At 39.8% G+C, this 13,335-nt stretch overlaps 1 pseudogene; it reads right to left on the reverse strand.

Annotated features, from left to right (window-relative positions):
- Positions 1 to 2,878: 2,878 nt before the first annotated feature.
- On the reverse strand, positions 2,879 to 4,789 carry LOC101113393 (large ribosomal subunit protein eL27-like; annotated as a pseudogene).
- Between the last annotated feature and the right edge of the window lie 8,546 nt (positions 4,790 to 13,335).

Below are 13,335 nucleotides of genomic sequence, written 5' to 3' on the forward strand. Positions count from 1 at the left end.
GACTCATTGGAAAAGACTCTGATGCTGGGAGGGATTGGGGGCAGGAGGAAAAGAGGATGACAGAGGATGAGATGGCTGGATGGCATCACGCACTCGATGGACATGAGTCTGAGTGAACTCCGGGAGTTGGTGATGGACAGGGAGGCCTGGCATGCTGTGATTCATGGCGTCACAAAGAGTTGGACACAACTGAGCGACTGATTTGATCTGAATACCTAGAAGAGCAGACAATGGGAATAGATGTTGAATTCTGTCTTTGTATAATTAATGTTCATCCAGAAATAAAAATTAATTAGGAAAAAAATCCTCATCATTTAATCAAGGAATGCACTTGTAATATTTACTTTTAATGTTTAATCATTATTTATCAAATTGTATATTATATTTCTAGCATTTTGATTAACTGTGTTTTAATAATAACCCAATAACAAAGAATTTTTTCAACCCAAAGATTAATGATCACAGGAATTTTTAAAAATTAGTTATGATTTATATATATATATATATTTGCAGTAGAGAAATATGAAACAAAATTGTGTCATAGAAATGGAATAAAAATTCAAGGAAAAAGAAACAAACTTTTTTAAACTACTGTTAAAAAATAGCTTGTGCATTTAGTTTTAAATTGATAATGCTGATATCAGATAACTATGATCTTTACATACTATGTTGTTCTCCAGAATATGTTTGTTTCTGGGAATGATGTAATAGCCTTATTTCTAAATGAGTGAATCCCAGGGATGGCGGAGCCTGGTGGGCTGCCGTCTATGGGGTCACACAGTCGGACACGAATGAAACAACTTAGCAGCAGCAGCAGCTAATGGTAGCTAGCACATTTTTATTAAAATAAGCATAATCCTATGTTCAGAGCAGTGTTCCAGAAGGTGGGGCTTTTAGAGCTCAAAGCTCTCCAAAAGTAAAGATTGTGTGACATTTTGAAAGAGAGGGAAACGCTCCTCTGGTTATTTTAGTCAGTGCCAAGAAAGAACAGTCTCTTCTAGGATGTGAGCTCTTCAGATGACAGGTTTGGGTACCAGGGTGACCCTGCTAAGCCATGTTTGAAACAGCAAATTGTAGACAGTCAAGGGGCAGGAAATTGCTGAACAGCTTGGGAGGAAATATCTTCAGAGAACACTCTGCTCTTGAAATAAGCAGAGGAGTCTACTTTCTGTGACCAATAATTCATGACCTTTAGAATCTGCTTCTGGGAACTTAGTTGATCTTCCACCATGTGCTTTGAACCCACTCTATTTTGTTAAACTTCTGAAAAGATTGTTACTTGGATTTGGTAGAATGCTGAAGTTATGATTTTTTAAAAAATGTTTTTATGTGGAAATAATTAAGAAGCCCAAATAGACATTCCTTAGGAATCTAAAAAATTGTCACACTAGTTCACTCGGTACCTGGACAACCAACAGAGGAACTTGTTTATGACAGCTGTTTCTAAAAATGTTCAGGAATCAAATACAAAAACCTAGGTCCACCCAATAGCCTCAATTCCCTGTGTAATCAACAATACTTATTGAGCAGACACTGTGCTAGGTGTTTTACATAGAGTATCATGTAATCCTCGTAGCAACCGGCATTAAAGGACCTTTTTATTTCCGTTTTATGGATAAGGAAACTTGGAACCCAGAGCACTTAGGTAACTTGCTCCAAGTTATGTAGCATTAATACCCAGCATGTCAGCTTGTTTGTAAATGAGAAAGCTGGGATTTGCAGGTGTTTGCCATGCTCTTGATGGTTGAAGCAGGTCATTTCCATTGCAATTTATTACCCATGAGCAGCTCTCAGGATAATTCATTTCATAAATTTATTCTCCAAGATCCATGATATAAATTGATACTTAAAAATAATTATTGTGGTAAATGTTTGCATGTTGAAAATGGTAAGCTGAACTTCCTGTTTTGTAATTTTCATTTTCAAGCACATACTTCTGCAAATCAGTAGTCTTTTTCCTTTTCCTGTTCCTCATTTTTTCAATGGTTGGGCAGGGACGTGATCATGTTAATACAAATGAAAGAAGTGATCAGAGACAACTTCACAATGCAACTTCAATTTTTTAAAAAAATTTGCTTGGAAAAGGGCAAATGACCAAAATTATACCCTCAGGTCAGGAAATTAATACAAGTCATCTGAACAGTTTAAAAATGGTTGTGAAAGAAAGAAGCCAAGAATTAATTGTGATAAAGCTAATGAGGTTTATCAAAAATTTGTGCTAACAGCAACAGGACAAAAAATGCAGGGTCTGTTCAAAACTGATTCTACATTTTGGAGATTTTCTATTATAACATAAGCTTCATAAGGGCCAAGGCACATCTCTTTTATACAGTGAGGATTCCTAGCTCTTAGGACAGGGTCTTGCACATAGTAAATTCTTAGTTTATATTTGACAAGTTAATTCATTCCTGTTATGTATTACTATACTAAAAAATTATAATCATATTGGTTGCCAGAAGATGGTGTTGACTGCATAATTTCATTTTTCTCATTACTGAATATTCTTATACAAAGTAGTAATATCCTCTAAACAATGATACCACTTTGTTGTATCATGATAAGCACTTTGTGCTTACCACTTTCTGCTTGTCTAAGACAGCAAGATGGCTGTGGTATAGCCAAGGAAATAATTCAACAGAGCTTGTCTGTATCATCCACTCCTGCCCACAGTCTCTCACTGTAGCACTACTCACAAGGTGGCTCCCAGGCTGTGAATTGTTTGTTGCCTACTCACACGATTAAGTTCAAAAACTGAAGGGTAGGCAAATAAAAAACCTTTACAGCAATTTTACATTGCTGAAACATCTAAGAGTTTGTTTTTATTATTTCCAAAAATTATCAGACCTTGGCAAATATGAAACTTAAAAACACTCTCTTGTGTACCAGCAGGGCCAATGTTACATACAGCCTGGATTATAGCACTTCAAGTTTTTGTGACTTGAATAGGAAAAAAAAAAGTGTTCTGTCCCAAAACATAAGCCACACTCCATGCCAGACTATTCTTGTAGCATAACTCCTTTGAGTACTGAGGTCTTTTGATGGTTAAGAAACCCCCTACGAAGGCAAATATCTCTAATGGAAATCTTATCTATATCTGCTATTAACACTTTAATTGTCACCTTCTACCCTGGCATAATAAAAGGGGGAAAAGACACATCAGCTAGTTCTGAAAGTGTCTAGGAACTATCTTGAGTAACAGTGAGAGTAGTCATAGTGATTTTCAAGCTTAGACCAAACAGACTTTAGTCCTAGAAATATAGCAACTGAAAAATTAAAGGATGCTACTGCTACTCAGTTCCCAGATATTGCAGTGACTGATTATTTCTGTCAGTTGAATATCTCTTATTTTTGTTTGCCATAATGCAAATAAAAATTTATTAGTAGATAAAATTCAGCCAATAATTTACTAAACCTTGTGACTTTGTTGCTTGAAATGGTACTATTGACTTAGCAATATCTTTAAATAGCTCCGCACTATCAGCTAGATCTTGCCACCAAAATCCAGCATGACAGAGCACCCTGAAATTCAGTGGCATAAAACAACAGTGAGTTCTCCTTGCTCACACATCTGCACTTTGAGTATTAGCTGATCGAGATTGGCCTCAGATGGCCTTGGTGCCACACTGCAGATTGGGTTCAGGTGAGCTCCATGTGTCCTTTACTTCCCTCTTCCCATGGTATAGAAGCACAAGAAAGTGGGTGGAAACACAGATGCCTCTTAAGGCACTGTTACTTCCTCTCACATTTCATAGGCTAAGGCAAGTTACATGGCCAAGTCCACAAAGAATGCCATGTCTATTGGGAATAACTGAATAAGTGACACAGACAAGGGAATGGATATGAATAGTAACGACAGGTTGGAAAACTTACCATATCCAATGAGAATCTTACTAGGAACATTTTTCATGAGACCAGGGACTGTGTCTAATACACTTTCTTTCTTTGATATTTTTAATGACTGAAAGAGACCTAAAACCGAAGCTTCTGGAAGAACCATTTGTTCTTGCCAGTCTTGTATCTGTCCTCAAACTTGACCTTGGCCTCTTGTCAGGCCTTGCATTTGCGAGTAGGATCTCTGAAGACAACCTTGTTGACAAGTTTTGTCCAAGGGAATATACACAGAATACCTTGTGGGCATGAGGTGATTATAATTATAAACTTTCACAAAAGACTTGATCTTTGACCTCTTGGTGATTTTCTTCTTGCCCATGACACTTTGCAGGGATAGCAGTCAGTTCCACTCACCAGAGCATGGCTGTAGGGTCGGTCTGAGGTGCCATCTCCAATGTTCTTCATGATGACTGCTTTGCGTCCAGAGTAGCAACCAGCCAAGACCAGCCCCATCTTCCCAGGTTTCCTAAACTTGACCTTTTTGGCAGCAACCACTTGGGCCTACAGCAGAAAGCTGATATACTTTCCACTGTGGCTTTTGCTATGTAAAAAGCCTCCTCCAAAGTTGGTAGAATCAAGCAGCCATCACTTATTAGCTTATGATTACATGATTTGAAAACTTGAGCTGGGCTCCACTGAACAGTTGTCCTGCTGCTCTCGTTCACATGGTTAGACGGCAGGTTTCCTGGGGGCCACTTGGCCCAGCATGGCCTCACTCACCTGCCCAGCAGTTGGTGTTGGACTGCTGGCCAGAGTGGCAAGGGTGACAAGGCTACGTGAGTCTCCAGCAGTCTAGTGTGGATTGATTCACATGCTGAAGGTTCAAGGTTTCTAGGACCAGCAAGAGAGAGCAAGCTCGAATGCACAGATGTTGACAAAGCTTCTGCTTGTGTCTCATTTTCTATTATACCATTGGTCGAAGGTGATTTCCTTCAGCCACACCCAGGTTCAGAATATACAGAGGCACAGATACAGAGAATGTGAACAAATTGTGAGCTGTTACTCTGATAGTCTTCTATACCTAATACTGTTCCTGACACATCATGGGCACTCAGAAATACCAGTTGAATATCTGAGTCCTGAAATCTGTCTACTTTGGTTTGTTATCAGGTATAGACATTTAAAATCTTCCAAATTATTACGGCACATGGGTAATATATTGATCTCTACCAGAGTAAAGTCTCCAGTGATATACTTTCCACAAAAAGGGGCTGTCAGAGGCATGCTTTTCAGATTTCAAGATGTCACAATGTTTGAAACTAATACATTGAATGATATAATAAAAACCCAAAATATTGGGTTGAAACAAACAGTATTTTTTAAAAAGGCAGTAAGTCTGCATGTCAATACTAAATGTATTATTTTTCAAGTTTAGAATGAAAGGCCATATCTGGTTGCAAGTCATTTGGAAAAGATGTTAAGGTTTAAATAATCCTGAGTTCAACTGATGTAATGTCCAATAAAAAGTAAAAATATGATTTTTAGCCTACGTGGATAGATACATAGTATTAATATCATCATGAGGAAACCCAATAGTACTGGTAAGAGCATAACCCAAACCTTTCATGTATTTCTAGATGCTCCATCTAAAGAACTTCCACATATTAAGATATTTCTCCAGGAAAGCAGCCAAGATGGTGAACAAGCTGGAAATCATTTTACAGAAGGAAGAGCTGAGAGAAGTACAGGTATGTACCCTAAAAAAAAAAAAAAGGACTTTGAGAAACATGTTGTTGCTCTTCAAAGTCTGAAGAGTTATATCCTGTGAAAGCAAAAACAATCAACCTGTGATGTTCCAGCTGTTTCCTAGAACCAGTAGCTAGAAAGTTACAGAGGCAGATTTTTTCTCTATTCAAGGACTAACGATTAGACACAAATGAAATGGAACACCTGGTAAGGAATGAGTTCCTCTCACTGAAAGTATTCAGGCAGACACTGACCATGTCCCAGAAATGTTTTAAATTTGGAATAAGGTTGAACTAATGCCATTTAAGTTCCCTACTAGATTCAAGGTTGCATCTAGTGCTTTGTTTGTGTTGAGGAAAGGAAAGGTTTCAGATGGGAGGTCTGTTGGGAATATTAGAAGAGACACTATTTTTACTAGGATTGACGAGAAAGTTCATTCGGGGTTTGTCATGCCATCTTATTGAGAAACCTGGATGAACTTTTTAGCCAATCCAATATATGAATTAAGTTAGGATAATAATGTTGCAGAGTACCAGACTGACTAGAAAACAGTCAAGGTTGTTTTCTAATGGAAACCGAATTACTGACAAGTATTGCCAAAATGGGACTCACAAATCCATTTCAAATAAGGCAAAACTAGACATTTTCTATTTTAATTATTTTCTGTACAGATTCTTTTGTTAGCACACCCGTGAGTTTGCCCTATCCTTCCAGGAAAATGTATGCTTTTGTTTTCTTCTTTCCTCTTCTCTCAATATAGTGATTTTTATCCTTTTATTACTGTTAGAAGCAAACATTTATTTTTAAATCATAAAACCCTTTTTTATACTTCCACTAATTAATTCTGTCTGTGGCTGTGTTTGTAAAGCACTGCTTTTCTGTATCTTGAAGTAGAAACAAAACTGTTTTTAAACTGTTCTCTGTGATGTTAAGCACAAAGAATAAAATAAATAAGTCCTTTTCACTGTCAAGATTTATCTGTTTCAAATTTTTCTAAAGCACAAAGCATTATTAATGAAGCACTTAACATTAAGCTCCCAACAGTCTGGTATAAAACAGCAACAGTAATCCACCAGATAAAGAGAAATATGGAAATGAGTTTTCAGTGGGAGCAGGGGAGGGATTTCTGCACTTTCAATAGAAGTTTATAGGTTTCGAGTTCCATTCCTGTGTCAGAGATATGAAAAAAAAAGAGAAAGGGAGTAATCTTTTTAATCAATTCCAAAAAGTTGAGAAAACAGTTGAGTGGGTCTGGAAATGAGGGAGAATTTGAATGAGTGGTGAGAGGAAATTTTCTTTTTCAGTTTGCAAGCTGAACCCCAGGGATCCAAAGGAAACTGAGCAATAAAAACCAGAGACACCATCTAGTTGCAGGGAGGGGAACATGCCAGGAGAGAAGGTTGTCCGTGAACTCAGAGAAACACCCACTTTGTTAGCAGAAGAGATGGAGGGTTCTATTAAGTCTGTGCCTAATAGGAAATGAGTTGGTGCCAAAACCTGCTAAAGGAGTGGGGAACTGCATTTTAAAATGATAATCATGCCTTTTCAGTTCAAAAGAAGGTGTGTGAGAAGCTATGAGGGATGTCTTTGTGAAGAAGAGGCAACAATAAAGAATAGAGGTCCTTTGGTATATATGATGTTTGAAGCACATCCAAGTTTCCAAACATTACATTGTACATTAATCATTTTGCCTGTTTCATTGGTCTTCATCTACAGAGATGATGCAGCTGATCCACCTGTCAATAAGCCATACCTTTGGACACTTTATACTTTTGGAGATAGACTGGACTAAGACCAACCAAATCTTGAGCCTTATCCCTCTTGTGGCCAAGGACAGGTAATCTGAGATGGGTGACTGTGGTTTAAAGTAGTATTTTCCACAAGAAATCTAATTTCTCTAAGAGATTTATTGACCCCCATAGATATAGTTACTTAACACAAGTCTACAGATCAGAGATCACAGAAATATTACCCATTTCCATAGATATTAGTCTCATATGAAAGATTTTCTTTCCAAAGAAAGTGAATATGCTTATTCCTAAAAAAAAAAAAAATCAGATATAGGGACTTCCCTGGCAGTCCACTGGTTAAGACTCCATGTTCCCAATGCAGGGTACACAGGTTTGATCCCTGGTTAGGGAACTAAGATTCCACATTCTACGCAGCCAAAAAATAAAGATAAATTTTTAAAGAAATAATCATTTAAAAATAGGATATGATTTTATGAAACTGCCAGATTTTTAAGTTTAGGAATTAACATGATTGTTGCACTGGGGACCTTTCCCGTGTCCATGTCCACTCTTCCCCTTTCTCCATCCTGCTGTGACTCACGAGGCTGCCCTAGATGAACTGTGTCAGTGAGATTCTCTTCCCTCAAGTTTGGGGTTCAATTTGGCTACTAGGGTGTATTGGCAGGAGAGAGGAAGGAGGGGAAGAAGGTGAAAGAATTTAGTCCCCAGCTTCCTCTCTGCCAGGTCACCTTGTCTTGGCCACTTTCTTCCACCAGAAGCTAGAACTTCTGTTATCCTTCTCCCCTCATCACATTGCCTTCTCTTCTTCTAAGTCCCAATAACTGTTCTCTCCCCTGACACCTTAAGGCTTAGGGGTGGTAGCAGCATTCAGTAATTACTAGCCCTGGGGTATTCCACAGCCCCTGTGGTTTTCCTATACTCTGTCTACTCATTTTTAAAATCTATTTATTAAACTATCCCCAAATGACCCAGGGTTGGTGATGCCATTCCACACTAGATGATTTTAATACCTAGAAGGGACTACCCTGATGGTCTGGTGGCTAAGACGCCTCTCTCCCAATGCAGGGGGCTGGGGTTTGATCCCTGGTTGGAGAACTAGATCCCACGTGCCGCAGCTAAGGGTTTGTATGCTGCAACTGTGAGTTCAGATACCATAACTAAAGATCCCGTGTGCCACAACTAAGACCTGGCACAGCCAAATGAATGAATTAATTAATAAGTAAATATTTTTAAAAGGTAAATACCTAGCAAATTTACTAATATATAAAGAACAGAGACCATTCATAAGAAAGTGAAACTTTCATACTTGCGTTTTCTTATTGAGTCACTACTATTTAAAGAAAAAAATAGCTATTGTTTACTGAGAGCTTACTCTACTCCTGAAACTGCTCTAAAAAAATAACACCTTAAAGGTGTTATTTCATAAGGGGCTTCCCTGGTAGCTCAACTGGTCAAGAATCCACCTGCAATGCAGGAGACCCTGGTTCAATTTCTGGGTCAGGAAAATCCCTTGGAGAAGGGATAGGCTACCCACTCCAGTATTCTTGGGCTTCCCTGCTGGCTCAGATGGTAAAGAATCTGCCTGTAATGTGGGAAACCTGAGGTCATTCTCGGGGTTGGGAAGATCCCCTGGAGAAGGGAATGGCTACCCACTCCAGTATTCTTGCCTGGAATACTCTTGCCTGGAATTGCATGGAGAGAGGAGCCTGGCAGGCTACAGTCCACAGGGTCACAAAAAGTCAGGCATGACTAAGCAGAGCACAGGTCATATAACCTCATGATTAAACCTGTGAAGATGCTACAACCATTATCCACATAGGCAAAGGAAGGTTGTGACTTGCTCATGTGACATTGTGAGTTATAATACGAAAGAGATAATTCGTTTGAAGTCCCTGTTTCTGGCACAGAGCTCCTAAAACCCTAAGAATTTCGTAAGTGATAAGAGCAATAAATGTCTGTTGATACTCATAACCAACCTGTTTCAACCACATCTGAATTTATGTCAATGAGGTGGCTTTTGGAGAAGGAAATGGCAACCCACTCCAGTATTCTTGCCTATAGAATCCTGTGGATGGAGGAGCCTGGTGGGCTGCTGTCCATAGGGTTGCACAGAGTCGGACACCACTGAGGAGACTTAGCATGCATGCATACATTGGAGAAGGAAATGGCAACCCACTCCAGTATTCTTGCCTGGAGAATCCCAGGGACAGAGGTGCCTGGTGGGCTGCCATCTATGGGGTTGCACAGAGTCGGACACAACTGTAGCGACAGCAGCAGCAGCAGGTGACTTTTAGAAAGCAATTAGGGGTTTAGTTGTCAAGGGAACCCACCTTGTGGTTGGGGAGTTGGAACTTTTAGTGTTACCCCCCTGACCTCTGAGGAGGGAAGAGGTACTTTAGGTAAAGTTCAATAATGAGTGGCGAATGGTTTAATCAACTATGCCTGTGTGATAAAGCCTTCATAAAAGGGGTTTAGAGAGCTTCCTGGTTGGGAGGAGAGGCGTGCTCAGAGAATATAGCAGTTCTGAGCCCTTTCCCCATATACATCTTCCATCTCCTGTTCCTCACTGTAAGTAGGCCAGTAGTCTAGTTATTGTGGCAGTTCTAGCACAGGTTGGAAAAGAATTTCCAGACACAGAGTATTTTAGAAGAGATAGTTTATTGAGAGCAAAAGGCTGAGCTAGTGAGGGCACTGCAAAGACAGCAGACCAACTTCCTGACAGACCAAGGAGAGCCGACCCCTTTCATGGGCTTGCAGCCAGTTTTAATAGTCTCAGGACAAAGAAACTTCCTATGGGGAGGGATGGTGTTAAGTCATTGGTTGGGGGTCTTTTGGTGCCCACTTTGCCTAATATGGAGATGGGAGCTGGCTGGTTAGGGACAGGATGGCTCATGACAGACAGGATGGCTCATGTCAAACAGGATGGCACGGATCCATGACAACCAGGATGGCCCATGACAATGGTTGCCATGGAGCTTGGCTAATTCTGGATTTATTGCCCTATGACCTCCGCCTGGGCTCCACACTAGTAAGTGAAATATTTCTGAGTTCTGTGAACCATACTAGCAAATTAATCAAAACCAAGGCGAGGGGGTTGTTGGAACTTCCAGTCTATATGTGGCAGATCAGGATCACAGGTGACAACCTGGACTTTGGTTTGGTGTCTAAAGTGGGAGTGAGTAGTCTTGTAAGACTGAGCCCTTAACCTGTGGAATCTGACAGTGTCTGCAAGGTAGAGGATGATGCAGAAAGCTCAGTCTCCGTGCTCCGGTACCAAATTAAATCTCAAGAAACAAGAGTTTTGGGTGAAGTAGGTGAAACTGGCTTTCTTGCTTTGCCAGGGGGTGGAGGCTGGACACAGCTGGCTGGTGCCCTGAAAAACTGTGTGTCCCCACCTGGGGAATTTGGTGAGGAATTTTATAGCAGCAGTTCAAGGACAGGTTTGATAAGAAGGATCAGGGTTGGGGAGAGGAGCTGTATTCCTTTCATCTGACCTCAGATGGTCTCCTGATGAGCATTTATGTTATCAAACTGTGACCTTCTCTCTGGAACATCCTCCATTCAGTGGAGGTTTTAGTTCACAGATGAATTTAATGATACTATTCTGTGTGTCCCTTCCTTGAAGGGGAACACAAGAGCCTGCCCCACGGCGGTGCTGTTGTTTCCTGACTGCTCCTCCCTTATCTCTGCATTCTGTCTCTTCCCTGATTTGCAACCATTTGAAAGGCTTCCGTGTCCTGGAGACCCACAGGGTCCTGCCTGGTTTCAATAGTATCAGAATTAAGTTGAATTGTAGGGCACCCAGCTAGTGTCAGAGCATTGCTGGGTATGGGAGGAAGAAACAACACGTCAGATTTGGCACCAAAATTGGACTTAATATTGCATGATTAAAAAGTGTCAGGGCTAGGATGTGAACCCAAGAAATCTGACTCCTGAGTTCATCCTGTTAACACAAAGTAATACTGCCTTTCTATACAAGAATGGTAGAAGTGTAATTCATGGGAAAAGTTATGTAATACAAATGGAAAATTACATTGATTGAAATTTCCAGAATGTATGACGTTGCTCAGTAGTAAAATTAAATAGATTGGCTTTAATTTTAGCAGAAAATATTTATAAGATATAATGTTATGCAAGGGAAGGCCCTATGAAAAATGGTAGTTTAGAAAAGGTCAATTGGGAAGGAAATTTGATTTTATTCAGCACTACCTCTCCTACCAAAAGTTTATGTGCAAACATACATGCTTGCATATTTTATTTCTATGATACTTGTAACAAAAGTGTGTGGCAGCTGCTGCTATTCTAATTTATATATACGAGGTGTGGGTGTGTGCTCAGCTGCTCAGTCATGTCTGACCCTTTGCAGCCTCATGGACTGTAGCCCACCAGGTTCCTCTGTCCATGGGATTCTCCAGGCAAGAATACTGGAGTGGGTTGCCATGCCCTCCTCCAGGGGAACTCTCTGACCCAGGGATCAAACCTGAGTCTCCTGCACTGCAGGTGGTTTCTTTACCACTAACGCCACCTGGGAAGCCCTTATATATGAGGAAACAGGCTTAGATTGGAAGTCACACCACCATAAGTCACTGGCCTCCTTCATCAAAACATATTATGTATTGTCCACCTCAGTCTCAGGAATTGGCAGCCTTATCTCCAACTCAGGACCACCTGCAAATTAGGGATGTATCACAAGACCTGCATGAAGCTCAGAATTCTGAAGTCATTACAAGACAGAGAATGAGATCATGATGATAACAAAGATAACAATGGCGAAAAAAAAAAAAAAAAGCTACCTTTTGCCATATTTCCAGCTTGTTCTGTAGTATCTGGTTCTGCTCTCACTTACTCTGAAATGGCCCTTCCATCTGAAGCAGAAAATCAAGTCAGATTCCTTCATTTTCATAACAGAATGTTCACTTTGCTAGCATAGCTGATATCTTCATTCAGCAGTTTTACACATTCTGTACAAAGACAAATGTTTTACATTTTTATTTTTTTGGCCACACTGTGAAGCTTGTGGGATCTTAGTTCCTAGATGAAGAATTAAACCCATGTCCTGTGTAGTGAAAGCCAGAGTCCTACACATTGGACCACCAGGGAATTCCCACCAAGTCCAATTTTGAACTGATAACTCTCTGTTTTTGCCTTAAATACAGTTTAGACAACTGATAATTGAAAACTCAGACTAAAGAACATTAGTGATGTGTTAAATCTTTTTTTTTCCTCTTACTAGATGAATGCCCATTCACTTCTCTTATGGGTACAGACCCTGGATCTCTCAGGCTCCAGACTACAATGCAAGAGGAATGAAAGATCCGATCTTCTCTCTGTGTTCTGCCTATTGAACCAAAGCGTGGGTAAGGGTTTTTTGGTTCTTTACTCAGTTTCACAAACCACAGCTTTATGAGAAATTTCACCCAGATTTTGGCAGTAGCATACCTGTTCATCTGTATGCTTAGCTCTATTTTTTTAGTTGTTATCATGTGTGAATATTCATCCAATTATTTTTTGTGAAACATTAGGAGGATCTACAATCAGAGACACTTCTTTAAACTCCCCCATTGCACTGTAGTCTGAAGCCTGAGAGACCCATAAAAAGAAGTGAGTGAGCATTCATCTACTGAGAGAGGAAAAAATAAATTACATCACTGAATGTAGCACATCCCTCATGTTACCTTGTCTATCTTTTGAATTATAAACCTAAAGGAAGAAGATTAGGGAATAAGGGCAGAGTTGGCACCAAGCAAGACATCATGTCATATGATTTCTAAAATGTTGTCAGTTTTTTTGTTTCCTTTTCTCCTATCCTGTGGGACAATTTGCCTGTTTCTAATGACTTCTAGATCATCTGGAGATATCTTATATGGACACTGCAGCTTTACTTAACAAGTTATAGAACTGAAAATTTTTATTTACATTTCTTTAGCTCCCCTAACTCTGTTCTTAATAATTAGCTAGTGTGTAATGGCCTTGTAATAGATCGGTTCAGTTCTATAACTAGCTACAT

This window comes from Ovis aries, chromosome X (genome assembly GCF_016772045.2).
Source record: "Ovis aries strain OAR_USU_Benz2616 breed Rambouillet chromosome X, ARS-UI_Ramb_v3.0, whole genome shotgun sequence".
NCBI lineage: Eukaryota > Metazoa > Chordata > Mammalia > Artiodactyla > Bovidae > Ovis > Ovis aries.